This window comes from Hyla sarda, unplaced genomic scaffold (genome assembly GCF_029499605.1).
Source record: "Hyla sarda isolate aHylSar1 unplaced genomic scaffold, aHylSar1.hap1 scaffold_314, whole genome shotgun sequence".
Taxonomy (NCBI): Eukaryota; Metazoa; Chordata; class Amphibia; order Anura; family Hylidae; genus Hyla; species Hyla sarda.
Window position 1 is genome coordinate 179690 of NW_026609869.1, and position 19513 is coordinate 199202.

General features: G+C 45.9%; 4 non-coding genes and 2 pseudogenes across 4 annotated transcripts; all 6 read right to left on the minus strand.

Annotated features, from left to right (window-relative positions):
- Nucleotides 1-1845: 1845 nt before the first annotated feature.
- Nucleotides 1846-2063, minus strand: LOC130328840 (U2 spliceosomal RNA; annotated as a pseudogene).
- A 2108-nt stretch (nt 2064-4171) lies between these two features.
- Nucleotides 4172-4365, minus strand: LOC130328826 (U2 spliceosomal RNA). The gene has a single exon (XR_008872689.1). It is a non-coding gene; the product is annotated as a U2 spliceosomal RNA (small nuclear RNA).
- Nucleotides 4366-9746: 5381 nt separating this feature from the next.
- LOC130328841 (U2 spliceosomal RNA) lies at nt 9747-9964 on the minus strand (annotated as a pseudogene).
- A 2100-nt stretch (nt 9965-12064) lies between these two features.
- LOC130328754 (U2 spliceosomal RNA) lies at nt 12065-12255 on the minus strand. The gene has a single exon (XR_008872624.1). It is a non-coding gene; the product is annotated as a U2 spliceosomal RNA (small nuclear RNA).
- A 2092-nt stretch (nt 12256-14347) lies between these two features.
- Nucleotides 14348-14538, minus strand: LOC130328810 (U2 spliceosomal RNA). Its single transcript, XR_008872675.1, has one exon. It is a non-coding gene; the product is annotated as a U2 spliceosomal RNA (small nuclear RNA).
- Nucleotides 14539-16624: 2086 nt separating this feature from the next.
- Nucleotides 16625-16810, minus strand: LOC130328823 (U2 spliceosomal RNA). The gene has a single exon (XR_008872686.1). It is a non-coding gene; the product is annotated as a U2 spliceosomal RNA (small nuclear RNA).
- Between the last annotated feature and the right edge of the window lie 2703 nt (nt 16811-19513).

Genomic DNA, 19513 nt, shown 5'->3' on the forward strand with positions numbered 1-19513 from the left:
TTGGAGAACCAAAGTCAATAATAAGCTGCGTACCGTCATCCCCCGCCTGCGGGGTCATCAGCTCCTTGATGTTCTGAGGGTCGGAGCTTGAGATCGATGATGCCCCGACCATGAGCTCGCTCTCGTCCGAACTACGGCACGCCGCTTTCCTTTGAATGTCTTCCTCTTCTTCTTCTCTTTGTCTTTTAAATGTCACACTGCTATCCATATCCTCTGTGTTGCTCTCACTCGATGTAATCTCTGGCCCCCGGCTGATGGATCTGCGTCTTCTTTCATCTTTTGACGACTGGAACTGCTGCACAGGGGCCTGTGAGGCCTCTTTTCCGGAACCTTTGCCGCTACCTTGGGAAGTTTTCATCGCTTGTTCCCCAGCAAGCGTTGCTGAGGACTGTTGCTCCAACTTCCCCATCGATCGACGATGGCCAGTTTTACCCACCGGGTCCACTGCTGGCGGGGCAGCAAACCCTGGTTTGGCGCCACTTGTCTTCTTGGCCCTGTCCTGTATAGGCGGAGTAACAGGACCAGGCTCAGACCTGGCCACCTGGCTCCCCTTCCGGCGGGCTTTCACCGGGGCCTCTTCGTCCGGAGCAGGGCGACCCTGGGCCAAGCCAGTACCTGGCTTATGCTGCAATTTTGGGTCCACCTCTGCCCCCACCGAGGCCCGTCGGCTGCCACCCGCCACAGGTGAGCCCCCTTCAGAAGTTTCGGCGGGCTCTTGAGCCAGGTAGGAAGTCGATCGACGTCTTTCAATTTCCCGGGCAGTAAACTCGATCACCCGCCCGGGCTTCGTGGAATCCCCATGGCCTCCCCCTAGCACTACCACCGGTGGGCCCCCCGATGGAGCACCAGAGGTCTTGGGCCTGGACCCATCAGTACCTGCCATCTGGGGTTTGGGCATCTTAAAAAAGGACGTCTTTTGTCCTGTCCCCTCTTTGGGTGGGCCCAGCCTTGACCCACCCATCGTAGTTTTTGCTTTATGGGGACAGGAATTAAAATCGTGATTTTCCTCTCCGCAGAGGTTGCACCTTATCGTATGGCTACATCTTGAGGCTATGTGACCTTCTTGGCCACACCTATTGCAGCGAATCACACGCTCCGCGCCACAGGTCTCCTGGGTGTGGCCAAACCTCAAGCAATTTCGGCAATACATAGGCATTTGAGGATAGAACAGGAAGCCCCGAACTCTCCCGATGGCAAAATTTGGGGGCGGATGGCAAAGACCCCCAATACCACCGGGATCCTTACGGAGCTTGACCCAGAACTTCCTCTTGCCGTTCCAGAACCGCACGGAGTTCAAGATTTTGTTTGCGAATCGCACCTCTTCGCAGTATCGCCGAAGAAAAGTGGCTATATCCTCCGTGGTCACATGAGGGCTGTGCATAGCCACCACCAACGGTATATGTTCCTCACCATAGAGGAACTGGAACGAAAGACCGTCGAGTCGATCGTCCCTCTGGTCCGCACCAGACAAGGTTGCATAGATGTTATCGCAACAAGCCGTGGCCGTGAAGGTGACGGTATACAGGCCACGGCTTTCCTGGTCATTTAGACACAGGATGTCCTCCCTATTGAGGCGGAAGTAGTCAAGAAGAATCACCTCCGCAATGAAGCGGAGGTTCTTCAACTGACGATGGCTCTCCGACACCTCTATGCGGATGGTATTTCGCATCGACATTTCCCCAGAGGGGAAAGCCCAGGAGAACGGCATCTTCCACACCCAGGGACTAAGCCCCTTCCCCAATAGCAGCAGGGGCTCGGAATCCCGCTATAAAAGCGGAACCCTTACCCAAGGCAGAGGTCGGGGGTACCCTAGGTGCTTCCGAAGCTACAGGTAACGCTCAACGTACCGAAAATGCCTTCTGAGACACAAGGTCCCAGAGACAGGGGGATCGCAACCCGTTGTCTGTGGACTAAGCCCGCTCCCCAATAGCAGCAAGGGGGTGAAGTCCCTCCGTAAGGAGAGACAATCCCCCAAGGCCGAGAAGCGGGGTACCACAGACACCTTCCGACCAGACCAAATGCAGATACTACACTTGATCTTAGCCAAAAGGCCGAGAAGCGATAACCGTGAAAGGGGCGGGCCCAACAAGGTGCCCTTCATGGGCACTATCACTGCTTGCTGTCAGGGAGGCTGCCAGACAATTTTCCATGCACACTCTGGGCTGGGGGGCAGTCAACCACCAGTACACACAGCAGAACCTAAACCCATACCATTATTGCTAAGCAGCAAGACAGGGGCCCATTGCACTCCCACGGGGCCTTTTTAAATGCAATCCATAACCCGGATTTGCCAGGAACCCTTCTTACTCCTCCTACTTGCATGTGACACTGGGCTTAGGATCTGCATAGGAAACACACACACAAGCACACACCTACCTTTGTTGCCTGCAGATGCCTCCTTGGCTGTCCCCAAACGGTATCAAACCAACACCCACGGGAAGCTGTAAGCATAGAGGACATGCCTGCACCCCATTGGACTTACCTGTGTGGGTTAAACCCGGGTTATTTGACAACCTATGGCGGTGATGGTTCTGCTCAGGCAGAGCAGTGCTGATGCTCCTCATAAAGCTGTCGCTGCTGTGAAGGTTCTAGGTGACATCACAAATCCCTATGGTTACATACACAACAAAGCTGGGTTGTTGTTGTTTACACTCTGCAAGGCCTGTGGAAGTGAGTGACATCATAGCACTGTAGTTCTGAGGGTTCTAGATGGATGCAACAATCTCCTGTTGCTTCTATGAAGGCCATAATAGACGACATCACCAAACAGCTCCATAGTCACATACACAGCAAAGGAGAGATGTTGTTTACACCTAGTGATGTCAGTGGTATTGAGTGACATCACAGCACAGTGCTAAGGCTCCTGGGCCTGGACACAGCAGCGGCTGCAATATCTCAACGGAGAATACGTTTATATATATGTGTGTGTGTGCGCGTATATATATATATATATATATATATATATATATATATATATATATATATATATATATATATTTCTCCGCCGAAATCACTTTTAAACCCATTTCCACCTTTTTTTCCCTTCTCTTCCTCTTACTTTTTTTTCACGTTTTTTTACGTTTTTCTCCTTTTCGCCTCTTTTCTGGGCGTATTATTCTTCTTTTTCTTCTTTTTTTTCGTCTAATGCATACCCCATCAGTGCAGCAATGCTTATTCAATACCGCCAGCAGATGGAGACACTGGGGGATAATTTTCTAAGGATTTATACTGATTTTTCCTGTCTGAATTTGTCGCACAGAAAGTTGCAGGCCAAATATGTGTGACATTTCTGCGACTTTAGCTTCTAGAGCATTTTTACAACATTATACATAGGTGCTGAATACATAAAAAGCGACTGTTCAGCGACAGACAAGTCGCATCGGCTGAAAGTAGGCCAGAATGTCAGTCCATGTTGGAGCAGGTTTAGATACAGTCTAAAGTATAGATCTCAAAGTCTGTGCACAGAATTTAGCAAGGGCCTCGCACCTTCTGATGCATCAGGTAGGTGCACAATAGCATAGCCTAACCCTCTGTACTTTGGTCTATATTGATGCGGGACATAGACAGCCAGCTGATGACCAATCCATTAGTGCAATGGATGGCTGGAAGCATTTGTCTTTGCCTTTGCAATACCACAGAAGCAATGCATGGTCAATGTACAGCAATGACACACCTGTGTGAACAGCCAGGAGACCCCCCCCCCCCCCCATGTTATGTTACATAGTTACATAGTTAGTACGGTCGAAAAAAGACATATGTCCATCAAGTTCAACCAGGGAATTAAGGGGTAGGGGTGTGGCGCGATATTGGGGAAGGGATGAGATTTTATATTTCTTCATAAGCATTAATCTTATTTTGTCAATTAGGAACATTCAGCACCCACCCGCTATCAAGGCAGCTGCCTATCATGTCATGCCCTACCTGCACAGGTGTGCTGGCTACTCAAATGATCCAATTAAGGAGGCCATTTAGTCAGCAGCAGCAGAAGTCCTGTGCCTGGACGCTCCAACAGCGGCCAGACACAAGCAGAAGCAGAAGCAGCAGAAGCAGCAGCAGCACCACCTTTTGTTTTTTGGCTGCAGCAGCAGCAAGGCCCACAGGGCTGGCTAGCTGGCTAGCCAGCAAGCAGGTAGCAATGAAAGTAGGAATCTTTCTTTTTAACCCTGTAAGGGGGTGGTGCACTGTACCCGAAGATACTGCCATATCGGGTCAATGCATAGGGCGACGGAAGCAAGCTTCGAAATCGGCCCCCGTTCTCAAAAATCCATTTAATATATGGTCCCCAGATAGGGGACGTATCAGATATTAAACTGATAAGAACAGATAAGGTTTCAACTAAATTTTATTCAATAAATAAGAAACCATACAAAATTTAAAATGCTAAATAATAAAAGGTTCACAAAAGTTTTAAAATACAAATAATAAAACCAGTAATAAAAGGAGAAAAAATAAAAATGGCAGGATAAAACATTATACAAATGTCATAAAAACTGATTATATTGTTATTTCGTTCCATAGAGGCAGACACCACATGGATGCTGCCTCGCTGGCCCCCAACTGTTTCTTGTCTCTTAGGTAATAGATGTACATCTCACTCAGGGCCAGCTTTATACAGTTTTTAACATCAATAAAATCATGTTTAAAAAGTAAGATGTTCCTAACTTTCCAGATGGCATTTTTAAAACAATTAATAATCATCCAGCAGATCATCTGCTGTTTAAAATTGGGGCAGTTAAAAAGACCGTAAAAGACACATTCGTGATTAAAATCTTTTAGGCCGCAGGCCCACTTCAAAAGTGGGCCTACCTTCCTCCAAAGCTCCCGTGCAAAAGGGCAGTTCCAAAATATGTGCAGCACCGTTTCGTCCACTCCGCAGCCATCTCTCGGGCACTTGGCTCTCGCCACCAGTCCTCGCCTGTGCTGGAACTCACGAGTAGGGAGGCACTGGTGGACGATTGCCCAGGCAAGATCCCTGTGTACATTCGCCAGAAACTTCCCGTACACGTTCCGCCATACCTTTTTGGATCTTGCCTGTGTGAAATTGGACACTGCCAGGGTAACCTAACTCCACCTGAGGACCTTTGATACCTTTCTCTGGTCCCCCAGTATGTCAGGCTCCAAATCTTGGAGACCTAGGAGCCTGACTGTCTTTTCCAACACCACATAATGTTTTGGGGGACACAGAAGCACCGGAGCATTCAGAGGGATGCGCAACCATCTTTTAAAAACCATGCCCGCAGCGTACCTTAAAAAGCAGCTAAAAATGCCATCGGATTTAATAATTTTAAAACAGAAACAGAAATACTTTATGTAAAAGAAAGTAAAAAGGTTAGGAACATCTTTCCCGCCATTATCTTTACTTTTGTACATAAAATCACGCTTTAATTTCTCCATTTTTGAACCCCATAAAAAAGTAAAAACAATTCTAGTTACTTTTTTTATGTATAAAATAGATGGAGGAAATACCATGGCAATGTATAGCATAATAGGGAGTAAAACCATCTTTATTATTAAAATCTTCCCCTCCATGGTAAGGTTTCTAAGATTCCACATTAAAATCTTCTTCTCCATCTTAGCTATAGCTGAATCCCAGTTAGGGCTCCCATCATTGACCTGGTTAAAAACAATACCTAAAACTTTAATTTGATCCTGTTGCATTGTGACTCCTGGGGTGATGGATGAATCCCAGGAGCCAATATAAAAACAGTCACATTTATCTGTGTTTAGCTTAAAACCAGAGACCTCGCAGAAATAGCTGGTGTTCCTCAATGCCCCCCTCATGGATGGAGAATCCGGGCACAGTATGGTGACATCATCCATGTACCCCAACACCTTTAGATGGGTCCCTCCTCCACCAGGTATCGGTACGCCTCTTACTACCCGGTCTTTTCTGAGGAGGGCCATCAGTGGTTCGCTTGCGCAAATAAAAAGGAGTGGGGACAGGGGGCAGCCCTGTTTGACACCTGATAAAAGAGGAACACCGCTGGTTAAAAAGCCATTAACAGAGACTTGACTAAAACAGGATCGGTATAAAAGCATGATTCGGCTTAAAATCGTTTCAGGCACTGCCATCTTTTTAAGAACTAAAAACAGGTATTCATGGGAGACCCTATCAAAGGCTTTTTCAAAGTCTAAGGATAAAATTGCTACAGTTTGATTTCTATCCTTAAAATACCATAAAACATCTCTTAAAATATTTAGGGATTCAGCTATAGACCTTCCAGGTACCCCACAAACCTGATTTGGGTGAATTAATTTATGAATAAAAGGTTTAAAACGGACAGCTAATAACTTGGCTAAAACTTTATAATCGACATTTAAAAGTGTGATGGGGCGCCAATTTTTTAGCATATCCTTTTCACCCTTTTTAAAAAGTAATGATACAATCCCCCTCCTCCAGGAAGGGGGAAGTTCATTAACAATAAAAGTTTCTTTATACAATAAAACCATATCATCCTTTAAAATATCCCAAAAAGCTAAATAAAATTCGATGGGTAAACCATCTTCCCCAGGGGCCTTCCCACTAGAAAAACTTTTAAAAACAAATAAAAGTTCATCTAAGTTAAGATCACGGGATAAAACCTCCTGGTCTAAAACATCTAGCTTAAAATCAAGGGAATTAAGAACATGTTCTAAAAAGGATGGATTAAGATCTTTCTTATTAAAAAGAAGCTGGTAGAAGTTAAAAACTGCATCTAACATGCCTTTTGGAGTGGATTCACCCTCAAGGTTTTGGATGATATCCCTCCTATTCATCACTTTTTTAAAAAAGAAACGGGAACATTTCTCGCCCTCCTCCAGGTGCTGCACATGTGAGTTAAAAATGATTTGTTTCCCTTTCTTTTCTATGGCATGTTTTATTTCAGTTTTAAGGTTTAAAATATCATTTTCTACATCCATACCAGCTTCTTTCAATTTAAAAAGTACATTTAAACGCATGTTAAGAACATAAAACCACTGTTTTTCCATTTTTGCCTTCTTCTTACCTGCTTTGATAAAAAAAAATCTGATTTTAGATTTGGTGCCCTCCCACCAGTGCAGCATAGGCTCGTGGGGTTTTCTTTGTGATTGCCAGCATTGGTAGGTCCGCACAAACTCCTCTTTTATCTCAGGGTCCTCTAGGAGTGTGGTGTTTAATCTCCAGAGGCCCCTTTTTGCTTTTTGCTCCCCCTCTAGCTCCAGGCCCACCAAGAGGAGCTTATGATCAGAGAAGATATTCTGCTCGAGCGTGCATTTCAGGGGTTTAAAAGCTCTAGAGGAAAAAATAAAATCGATTCTGGAGCTCACTCTTCCATTGGACCATGTGGCGCCCGGGTCCTCCGGCAAGAGATCCTTCCAGCAATCTTTCAAATTAAAATCATCAATAACATTTTTAAGCAGGTAAGAAGTGCGGTCTTTACGATTAATATCCCCACCCTGCCGGTGTTCCCCATCACGTATGCAGTTAAAATCACCTCCCACCAGCAGGGGGGAAGACCCAACACAAAACAGTGGTAAAATTTCAAATAGTTCTGCCCGCTCCTGTTTATCAGGAGGGGCATACACATTTAAAACACGAATTAAAAGTCCATTAAAATATAGATGAATTAAAAGAGCTCTGCCAGGCACAATCTCAGTTACTGTATGAATAGAAAAGGACTGGCCTCGGCAGAGCAGCCCAACACCCACAGAACGACAGTCATTTGCACCGGACCATATGGATGGGCCCAGCTTCCAGTCTTCTTTTAAGTCTTTATAGTCCATTTTACTAGGGATTCCACATTCTTGTAGCAGGCAAAGGTCAAAGTCACATGTCTCTAGATAAGAAAATAAAGCAGCCCTGCGATCAGGGCTCTTTAAGGACCTCACATTGAGTGAGGCAATTTTTACAGGGATAGGCATAGTTTATGGAGAGTCCGTGCTTGGAGAATCAAAGTCAATAATAAGCTGCGTACCGTCATCCCCCGCCTGCGGGGTCATCAGCTCCTTGATGTTCTGAGGGTCGGAGCTTGAGATCGATGATGCCCCGACCATGAGCTCGCTCTCGTCCGAACTACGGCACGCCGCTTTCCTTTGAATGTCTTCCTCTTCTTCTTCTCTTTGTCTTTTAAATGTCACACTGCTATCCATATCCTCTGTGTTGCTCTCACTCGATGTAATCTCTGGCCCCCGGCTGATGGATCTGCGTCTTCTTTCATCTTTTGACGACTGGAACTGCTGCACAGGGGCCTGTGAGGCCTCTTTTCCGGAACCTTTGCCGCTACCTTGGGAAGTTTTCATCGCTTGTTCCCCAGCAAGCGTTGCTGAGGACTGTTGCTCCAACTTCCCCATCGATCGACGATGGCCAGTTTTACCCACCGGGTCCACTGCTGGCGGGGCAGCAAACCCTGGTTTGGCGCCACTTGTCTTCTTGGCCCTGTCCTGTATAGGCGGAGTAACAGGACCAGGCTCAGACCTGGCCACCTGGCTCCCCTTCCGGCGGGCTTTCACCGGGGCCTCTTCGTCCGGAGCAGGGCGACCCTGGGCCAAGCCAGTACCTGGCTTATGCTGCAATTTTGGGTCCACCTCTGCCCCCACCGAGGCCCGTCGGCTGCCACCCGCCACAGTTGAGCCCCCTTCAGAAGTTTCGGCGGGCTCTTGAGCCAGGTAGGAAGTCGATCGACGTCTTTCAATTTCCCGGGCAGTAAACTCGATCACCCGCCCGGGCTTCGTGGAATCCCCATGGCCTCCCCCTAGCACTACCACCGGTGGGCCCCCCGATGGAGCACCAGAGGTCTTGGGCCTGGACCCATCAGTACCTGCCATCTGGGGTTTGGGCATCTTAAAAAAGGACGTCTTTTGTCCTGTCCCCTCTTTGGGTGGGCCCAGCCTTGACCCACCCATCGTAGTTTTTGCTTTATGGGGACAGGAATTAAAATCGTGATTTTCCTCTCCGCAGAGGTTGCACCTTATCGTATGGCTACATCTTGAGGCTATGTGACCTTCTTGGCCACACCTATTGCAGCGAATCACACGCTCCGCGCCGCAGGTCTCCTGGGTGTGGCCAAACCTCAAGCAATTTCGGCAATACATAGGCATTTGAGGATAGAACAGGAAGCCCCGAACTCTCCCGATGGCAAAATTTGGGGGCGGATGGCAAAGACCCCCAATACCACCGGGATCCTTACGGAGCTTGACCCAGAACTTCCTCTTGCCGTTCCAGAACCGCACGGAGTTCAAGATTTTGTTTGCGAATCGCACCTCTTCGCAGTATCGCCGAAGAAAAGTGGCTATATCCTCCGTGGTCACATGAGGGCTGTGCATAGCCACCACCAACGGTATATGTTCCTCACCATAGAGGAACTGGAACGAAAGACCGTCGAGTCGATCGTCCCTCTGGTCCGCACCAGACAAGGTTGCATAGATGTTATCGCAACACGCCGTGGCCGTGAAGGTGACGGTATACAGGCCACGGCTTTCCTGGTCATTTAGACACAGGATGTCCTCCCTATTGAGGCGGAAGTAGTCAAGAAGAATCACCTCCGCAATGAAGCGGAGGTTCTTCAACTGACGATGGCTCTCCGACACCTCTATGCGGATGGTATTTCGCATCGACATTTCCCCAGAGGGGAAAGCCCAGGAGAACGGCATCTTCCACACCCAGGGACTAAGCCCCTTCCCCAATAGCAGCAGGGGCTCGGAATCCCGCTATAAAAGCGGAACCCTTACCCAAGGCAGAGGTCGGGGGTACCCTAGGTGCTTCCGAAGCTACAGGTAACGCTCAACGTACCGAAAATGCCTTCTGAGACACAAGGTCCCAGAGACAGGGGGATCGCAACCCGTTGTCTGTGGACTAAGCCCGCTCCCCAATAGCAGCAAGGGGGTGAAGTCCCTCCGTAAGGAGAGACAATCCCCCAAGGCCGAGAAGCGGGGTACCACAGACACCTTCCGACCAGACCAAATGCAGATACTACACTTGATCTTAGCCAAAAGGCCGAGAAGCGATAACCGTGAAAGGGGCGGGCCCAACAAGGTGCCCTTCATGGGCACTATCACTGCTTGCTGTCAGGGAGGCTGCCAGACAATTTTCCATGCACACTCTGGGCTGGGGGGCAGTCAACCACCAGTACACACAGCAGAACCTAAACCCATACCATTATTGCTAAGCAGCAAGACAGGGGCCCATTGCACTCCCACGGGGCCTTTTTAAATGCAATCCATAACCCGGATTTGCCAGGAACCCTTCTTACTCCTCCTACTTGCATGTGACACTGGGCTTAGGATCTGCATAGGAAACACACACACAAGCACACACCTACCTTTGTTGCCTGCAGATGCCTCCTTGGCTGTCCCCAAACGGTATCAAACCAACACCCACAGGAAGCTGTAAGCATAGAGGACATGCCTGCACCCCATTGGACTTACCTGTGTGGGTTAAACCCGGGTTATTTGACAACCTATGGCGGTGATGGTTCTGCTCAGGCAGAGCAGTGCTGATGCTCCTCATAAAGCTGTCGCTGCTGTGAAGGTTCTAGGTGACATCACAAATCCCTATGGTTACATACACAACAAAGCTGGTTTGTTGTTGTTTACACTCTGCAAGGCCTGTGGAAGTGAGTGACATCATAGCACTGTAGTTCTGAGGGTTCTAGATGGATGCAACAATCTCCTGTTGCTTCTATGAAGGCCATAATAGACGACATCACCAAACAGCTCCATAGTCACATACACAGCAAAGGAGAGATGTTGTTTACACCTAGTGATGTCAGTGGTATTGAGTGACATCACAGCACAGTGCTAAGGCTCCTGGGCCTGGACACAGCAGCGGCTGCAATATCTCAACGGAGAATACGTTTATATATATGTGTGTGTGTGCGCGTATATATATATATATATATATATATATATATATATATATATATATATTTCTCCGCCGAAATCACTTTTAAACCCATTTCCACCTTTTTTTCCCTTCTCTTCCTCTTACTTTTTTTTCAAGTTTTTTTACGTTTTTCTCCTTTTCGCCTCTTTTCTGGGCGTATTATTCTTCTTTTTCTTCTTTTTTTTCGTCTAATGCATACCCCATCAGTGCAGCAATGCTTATTCAATACCGCCAGCAGATGGAGACACTGGGGGATAATTTTCTAAGGATTTATACTGATTTTTCCTGTCTGAATTTGTCGCACAGAAAGTTGCAGGCCAAATATGTGTGACATTTCTGCGACTTTAGCTTCTAGAGCATTTTTACAACATTATACATAGGTGCTGAATACATAAAAAGCGACTGTTCAGCGACAGACAAGTCGCATCGGCTGAAAGTAGGCCAGAATGTCAGTCCATGTTGGAGCAGGTTTAGATACAGTCTAAAGTATAGATCTCAAAGTCTGTGCACAGAATTTAGCAAGGGCCTCGCACCTTCTGATGCATCAGGTAGGTGCACAATAGCATAGCCTAACCCTCTGTACTTTGGTCTATATTGATGCGGGACATAGACAGCCAGCTGATGACCAATCCATTAGTGCAATGGATGGCTGGAAGCATTTGTCTTTGCCTTTGCAATACCACAGAAGCAATGCATGGTCAATGTACAGCAATGACACACCTGTGTGAACAGCCAGGAGACCCCCCCCCCCCCCCCCCATGTTATGTTACATAGTTACATAGTTAGTACGGTCGAAAAAAGACATATGTCCATCAAGTTCAACCAGGGAATTAAGGGGTAGGGGTGTGGCGCGATATTGGGGAAGGGATGAGATTTTATATTTCTTCATAAGCATTAATCTTATTTTGTCAATTAGGAACATTCAGCACCCACCCGCTATCAAGGCAGCTGCCTATCATGTCATGCCCTACCTGCACAGGTGTGCTGGCTACTCAAATGATCCAATTAAGGAGGCCATTTAGTCAGCAGCAGCAGAAGTCCTGTGCCTGGACGCTCCAACAGCGGCCAGACACAAGCAGAAGCAGAAGCAGCAGAAGCAGCAGCAGCACCACCTTTTGTTTTTTGGCTGCAGCAGCAGCAGCAAGGCCCACAGGGCTGGCTAGCTGGCTAGCCAGCAAGCAGGTAGCAATGAAAGTAGGAATCTTTCTTTTTAACCCTGTAAGGGGGTGGTGCACTGTACCCGAAGATACTGCCATATCGGGTCAATGCATAGGGCGACGGAAGCAAGCTTCGAAATCGGCCCCCGTTCTCAAAAATCCATTTAATATATGGTCCCCAGATAGGGGACGTATCAGATATTAAACTGATAAGAACAGATACTACACTTGATCTTAGCCAAAAGGCCGAGAAGCGATAACCGTGAAAGGGGCGGGCCCAACAAGGTGCCCTTCATGGGCACTATCACTGCTTGCTGTCAGGGAGGCTGCCAGACAATTTTCCATGCACACTCTGGGCTGGGGGGCAGTCAACCACCAGTACACACAGCAGAACCTAAACCCATACCATTATTGCTAAGCAGCAAGACAGGGGCCCATTGCACTCCCACGGGGCCTTTTTAAATGCAATCCATAACCCGGATTTGCCAGGAACCCTTCTTACTCCTCCTACTTGCATGTGACACTGGGCTTAGGATCTGCATAGGAAACACACACACAAGCACACACCTACCTTTGTTGCCTGCAGATGCCTCCTTGGCTGTCCCCAAACGGTATCAAACCAACACCCACGGGAAGCTGTAAGCATAGAGGACATGCCTGCACCCCATTGGACTTACCTGTGTGGGTTAAACCCGGGTTATTTGACAACCTATGGTGGTGATGGTTCTGCTCAGGCAGAGCAGTGCTGATGCTCCTCATAAAGCTGTCGCTGCTGTGAAGGTTCTAGGTGACATCACAAATCCCTATGGTTACATACACAACAAAGCTGGGTTGTTGTTGTTTACACTCTACAAGGCCTGTGGAAGTGAGTGACATCATAGCACTGTAGTTCTGAGGGTTCTAGATGGATGCAACAATCTCCTGTTGCTTCTATGAAGGCCATAATAGACGACATCACCAAACAGCTCCATAGTCACATACACAGCAAAGGAGAGATGTTGTTTACACCTAGTGATGTCAGTGGTATTGAGTGACATCACAGCACAGTGCTAAGGCTCCTGGGCCTGGACACAGCAGCGGCTGCAATATCTCAACGGAGAATACGTTTATATATATGTGTGTGTGTGCGCGTATATATATATATATATATATATATATATATATATATATATATATATATATTTCTCCGCCGAAATCACTTTTAAACCCATTTCCACCTTTTTTTCCCTTCTCTTCCTCTTACTTTTTTTTCACGTTTTTTTACGTTTTTCTCCTTTTCGCCTCTTTTCTGGGCGTATTATTCTTCTTTTTCTTCTTTTTTTTCGTCTAATGCATACCCCATCAGTGCAGCAATGCTTATTCAATACCGCCAGCAGATGGACTGGGGGATAATTTTCTAAGGATTTATACTGATTTTTCCTGTCTGAATTTGTCGCACAGAAAGTTGCAGGCCAAATATGTGTGACATTTCTGCGACTTTAGCTTCTAGAGCATTTTTACAACATTATACATAGGTGCTGAATACATAAAAAGCGACTGTTCAGCGACAGACAAGTCGCATCGGCTGAAAGTAGGCCAGAATGTCAGTCCATGTTGGAGCAGGTTTAGATACAGTCTAAAGTATAGATCTCAAAGTCTGTGCACAGAATTTAGCAAGGGCCTCGCACCTTCTGATGCATCAGGTAGGTGCACAATAGCATAGCCTAACCCTCTGTACTTTGGTCTATATTGATGCGGGACATAGACAGCCAGCTGATGACCAATCCATTAGTGCAATGGATGGCTGGAAGCATTTGTCTTTGCCTTTGCAATACCACAGAAGCAATGCATGGTCAATGTACAGCAATGACACACCTGTGTGAACAGCCAGGAGACCCCCCCCCCCCCATGTTATGTTACATAGTTACATAGTTAGTACGGTCGAAAAAAGACATATGTCCATCAAGTTCAACCAGGGAATTAAGGGGTAGGGGTGTGGCGCGATATTGGGGAAGGGATGAGATTTTATATTTCTTCATAAGCATTAATCTTATTTTGTCAATTAGGAACATTCAGCACCCACCCGCTATCAAGGCAGCTGCCTATCATGTCATGCCCTACCTGCACAGGTGTGCTGGCTACTCAAATGATCCAATTAAGGAGGCCATTTAGTCAGCAGCAGCAGAAGTCCTGTGCCTGGACGCTCCAACAGCGGCCAGACACAAGCAGAAGCAGAAGCAGCAGAAGCAGCAGCAGCACCACCTTTTGTTTTTTGGCTGCAGCAGCAGCAAGGCCCACAGGGCTGGCTAGCTGGCTAGCCAGCAAGCAGGTAGCAATGAAAGTAGGAATCTTTCTTTTTAACCCTGTAAGGGGGTGGTGCACTGTACCCGAAGATACTGCCATATCGGGTCACTGCATAGGGCGACGGAAGCAAGCTTCGAAATCGGCCCCCGTTCTCAAAAATCCATTTAATATATGGTCCCCAGATAGGGGACGTATCAGATATTAAACTGATAAGAACAGATACTACACTTGATCTTAGCCAAAAGGCCGAGAAGCGATAACCGTGAAAGGGGCGGGCCCAACAAGGTGCCCTTCATGGGCACTATCACTGCTTGCTGTCAGGGAGGCTGCCAGACAATTTTCCATGCACACTCTGGGCTGGGGGGCAGTCAACCACCAGTACACACAGCAGAACCTAAACCCATACCATTATTGCTAAGCAGCAAGACAGGGGCCCATTGCACTCCCACGGGGCCTTTTTAAATGCAATCCATAACCCGGATTTGCCAGGAACCCTTCTTACTCCTCCTACTTGCATGTGACACTGGGCTTAGGATCTGCATAGGAAACACACACACAAGCACACACCTACCTTTGTTGCCTGCAGATGCCTCCTTGGCTGTCCCCAAACGGTATCAAACCAACACCCACGGGAAGCTGTAAGCATAGAGGACATGCCTGCACCCCATTGGACTTACCTGTGTGGGTTAAACCCGGGTTATTTGACAACCTATGGCGGTGATGGTTCTGCTCAGGCAGAGCAGTGCTGATGCTCCTCATAAAGCTGTCGCTGCTGTGAAGGTTCTAGGTGACATCACAAATCCCTATGGTTACATACACAACAAAGCTGGGTTGTTGTTGTTTACACTCTGCAAGGCCTGTGGAAGTGAGTGACATCATAGCACTGTAGTTCTGAGGGTTCTAGATGGATGCAACAATCTCCTGTTGCTTCTATGAAGGCCATAATAGACGACATCACCAAACAGCTCCATAGTCACATACACAGCAAAGGAGAGATGTTGTTTACACCTAGTGATGTCAGTGGTATTGAGTGACATCACAGCACAGTGCTAAGGCTCCTGGGCCTGGACACAGCAGCGGCTGCAATATCTCAACGGAGAATACGTTTATATATATGTGTGTGTGTGCGCGTATATATATATATATATATATATATATATATATATATATATTTCTCCGCCGAAATCACTTTTAAACCCATTTCCACCTTTTTTTCCCTTCTCTTCCTCTTACTTTTTTTTCACGTTTTTTTACGTTTTTCTCCTTTTCGCCTCTTTTCTGGGCGTATTATTCTTCTTTTTCTTCTTTTTTTTCGTCTAATGCATACCCCATCAGTGCAGCAATGCTTATTCAATACCGCCAGCAGATGGAGACACTGGGGGATAATTTTCTAAGGATTTATACTGATTTTTCCTGTCTGAATTTGTCGCACAGAAAGTTGCAGGCCAAATATGTGTGACATTTCTGCGACTTTAGCTTCTAGAGCATTTTTACAACATTATACATAGGTGCTGAATACATAAAAAGCGACTGTTCAGCGACAGACAAGTCGCATCGGCTGAAAGTAGGCCAGAATGTCAGTCCATGTTGGAGCAGGTTTAGATACAGTCTAAAGTATAGATCTCAAAGTCTGTGCACAGAATTTAGCAAGGGCCTCGCACCTTCTGATGCATCAGGTAGGTGCACAATAGCATAGCCTAACCCTCTGTACTTTGGTCTATATTGATGCGGGACATAGACAGCCAGCTGATGACCAATCCATTAGTGCAATGGATGGCTGGAAGCATTTGTCTTTGCCTTTGCAATACCACAGAAGCAATGCATGGTCAATGTACAGCAATGACACACCTGTGTGAACAGCCAGGAGACCCCCCCCCCCCCATGTTATGTTACATAGTTACATAGTTAGTACGGTCGAAAAAAGACATATGTCCATCAAGTTCAACCAGGGAATTAAGGGGTAGGGGTGTGGCGCGATATTGGGGAAGGGATGAGATTTTATATTTCTTCATAAGCATTAATCTTATTTTGTCAATTAGGAACATTCAGCACCCACCCGCTATCAAGGCAGCTGCCTATCATGTCATGCCCTACCTGCACAGGTGTGCTGGCTACTCAAATGATCCAATTAAGGAGGCCATTTAGTCAGCAGCAGCAGAAGTCCTGTGCCTGGACGCTCCAACAGCGGCCAGACACAAGCAGAAGCAGAAGCAGCAGAAGCAGCAGCAGCACCACCTTTTGTTTTTTGGCTGCAGCAGCAGCAAGGCCCACAGGGCTGGCTAGCTGGCTAGCCAGCAAGCAGGTAGCAATGAAAGTAGGAATCTTTCTTTTTAACCCTGTAAGGGGGTGGTGCACTGTACCCGAAGATACTGCCATATCGGGTCAATGCATAGGGCGACGGAAGCAAGCTTCGAAATCGGCCCCCGTTCTCAAAAATCCATTTAATATATGGTCCCCAGATAGGGGACGTATCAGATATTAAACTGATAAGAACAGATAAGGTTTCAACAAAATTTTATTGAATAAATAAGAAACCATACAAAATTTAAAATGCAAAATAATAAAAGGTTCACAAAAGTTTTAAAATACAAATAATAAAACCAGTAATAAAAGGAGAAAAAATAAAAATGGCAGGATAAAACATTATACAAATGTCATAAAAACTGATTATACTGTTATTTCGTTCCATAGAGGCAGACACCACATGGATGCTGCCTCGCTGGCCCCCAACTGTTTCTTGTCTCTTAGGTAATAGATGTACATCTCACTCAGGGCCAGCTTTATACAGTTTTTAACATCAATAAAATCATGTTTAAAAAGTAAGATGTTCCTAACTTTCCAGATGGCATTTTTAAAACAATTAATAATCATCCAGCAGATCATCTGCTGTTTAAAATTGGGGCAGTTAAAAAGACCGTAAAAGACACATTCGTGATTAAAATCTTTTAGGCCGCAGGCCCACTTCAAAAGTGGGCCTACCTTCCTCCAAAGCTCCCGTGCAAAAGGGCAGTTCCAAAATATGTGCAGCACCGTTTCGTCCACTCCGCAGCCATCTCTCGGGCACTTGGCTCTCGCCACCAGTCCTCGCCTGTGCTGAAACTCACGAGTAGGGAGGCACTGGTGGACGATTGCCCAGGCAAGATCCCTGTGTACATTCGCCAGAAACTTCCCGTACACGTTCCGCCATACCTTTTTGGATCTTGCCTGTGTGAAATTGGACACTGCCAGGGTAACCTCACTCCGCCTGAGGACCTTTGATACCTTTCTCTGGTCCCCCAGTATGTCAGGCTCCAAATCTTGGAGACCTAGGAGCCTGACTGTCTTTTCCAACACCACATAATGTTTTGGGGGACACAGAAGCACCGGAGCGTTCAGAGGGATGCGCAACCATCTTTTAAAAACCATGCCCGCAGCGTACCTTAAAAAGCAGCTAAAAATGCCATCGGATTTAATAATTTTAAAACAGAAACAGAAATACTTTATGTAAAAGAAAGTAAAAAGGTTAGGAACATCTTTCCCGCCATTATCTTTACTTTTGTACATAAAATCACGCTTTAATTTCTCCATTTTTGAACCCCATAAAAAAGTAAAAACAATTCTAGTTACTTTTTTAATGTATAAAATAGATGGAGGAAATACCATGGCAATGTATAGCATAATAGGGAGTAAAACCATCTTTATTATTAAAATCTTCCCCTCCATGGTAAGGTTTCTAAGATTCCACATTAAAATCTTCTTCTCCATCTTAGCTATAGCTGAATCCCAGTTAGGGCTCCCATCATTGACCTGGTTAAAAACAATACCTAAAACTTTAATTTGATCCTGTTGCATTGTGACTCCTGGGGTGATGGATGAATCCCAGGAGCCAATATAAAAACAGTCACATTTATCTGTGTTTAGCTTAAAACCAGAGACCTCGCAGAAATAGCTGGTGTTCCTCAATGCCCCCCTCATGGATGGAGAGTCCGGGCACAGTATGGTGACATCATCCATGTACCCCAACACCTTTAGATGGGTCCCTCCTCCACCAGGTATCGGTACGCCTCTTACTACCCGGTCTTTTCTGAGGAGGGCCATCAGTGGTTCGATTGCGCAAATAAAAAGGAGTGGGGACAGGGGGCAGCCCTGTTTGACACCTGATAAAAGAGGAACACCGCTGGTTAAAAAGCCATTAACAGAGACTTGACTAAAACAGGATCGGTATAAAAGCATGATTCGGCTTAAAATCGTTTCAGGCACTGCCATCTTTTTAAGAACTAAAAACAGGTATTCATGGGAGACCCTATCAAAGGCTTTTTCAAAGTCTAAGGATAAAATTGCTACAGTTTGATTTCTATCCTTAAAATACCATAAAACATCTCTTAAAATATTTAGGGATTCAGCTATAGACCTTCCAGGTACCCCACAAACCTGATTTGGGTGAATTAATTTATGAATAAAAGGTTTAAAACGGACAGCTAATAACTTGGCTAAAACTTTATAATCAACATTTAAAAGTGTGATGGGGCGCCAATTTTTTAGCATATCCTTTTCACCCTTTTTAAAAAGTAATGATACAATCCCCCTCCTCCAGGAAGGGGGAAGTTCATTAACAATAAAAGTTTCTTTATACAATAAAACCATATCATCCTTTAAAATATCCCAAAAAGCTAAATAAAATTCGATGGGTAAACCATCTTCCCCAGGGGCCTTCCCACTAGAAAAACTTTTAAAAACAAATAAAAGTTCATCTAAGTTAAGATCACGGGATAAAACCTCCTGGTCTAAAACATCTAGCTTAAAATCAAGGGAATTAAGAACATGTTCTAAAAAGGATGGATTAAGATCTTTCTTATTAAAAAGAAGCTGGTAGAAGTTAAAAACTGCATCTAACATGCCTTTTGGAGTGGATTCACCCTCAAGGTTTTGGATGATATCCCTCCTATTCATCACTTTTTTAAAAAAGAAACGGGAACATTTCTCGCCCTCCTCCAGGTGCTGCACATGTGAGTTAAAAATGATTTGTTTCCCTTTCTTTTCTATGGCATGTTTTATTTCAGTTTTAAGGTTTAAAATATCATTTTCTACATCCATACCAGCTTCTTTCAATTTAAAAAGTACATTTAAACGCATGTTAAGAACATAAAACCACTGTTTTTCCATTTTTGCCTTCTTCTTACCTGCTTTGATAAAAAAAAATCTGATTTTAGATTTGGTGCCCTCCCACCAGTGCAGCATAGGCTCGTGGGGTTTT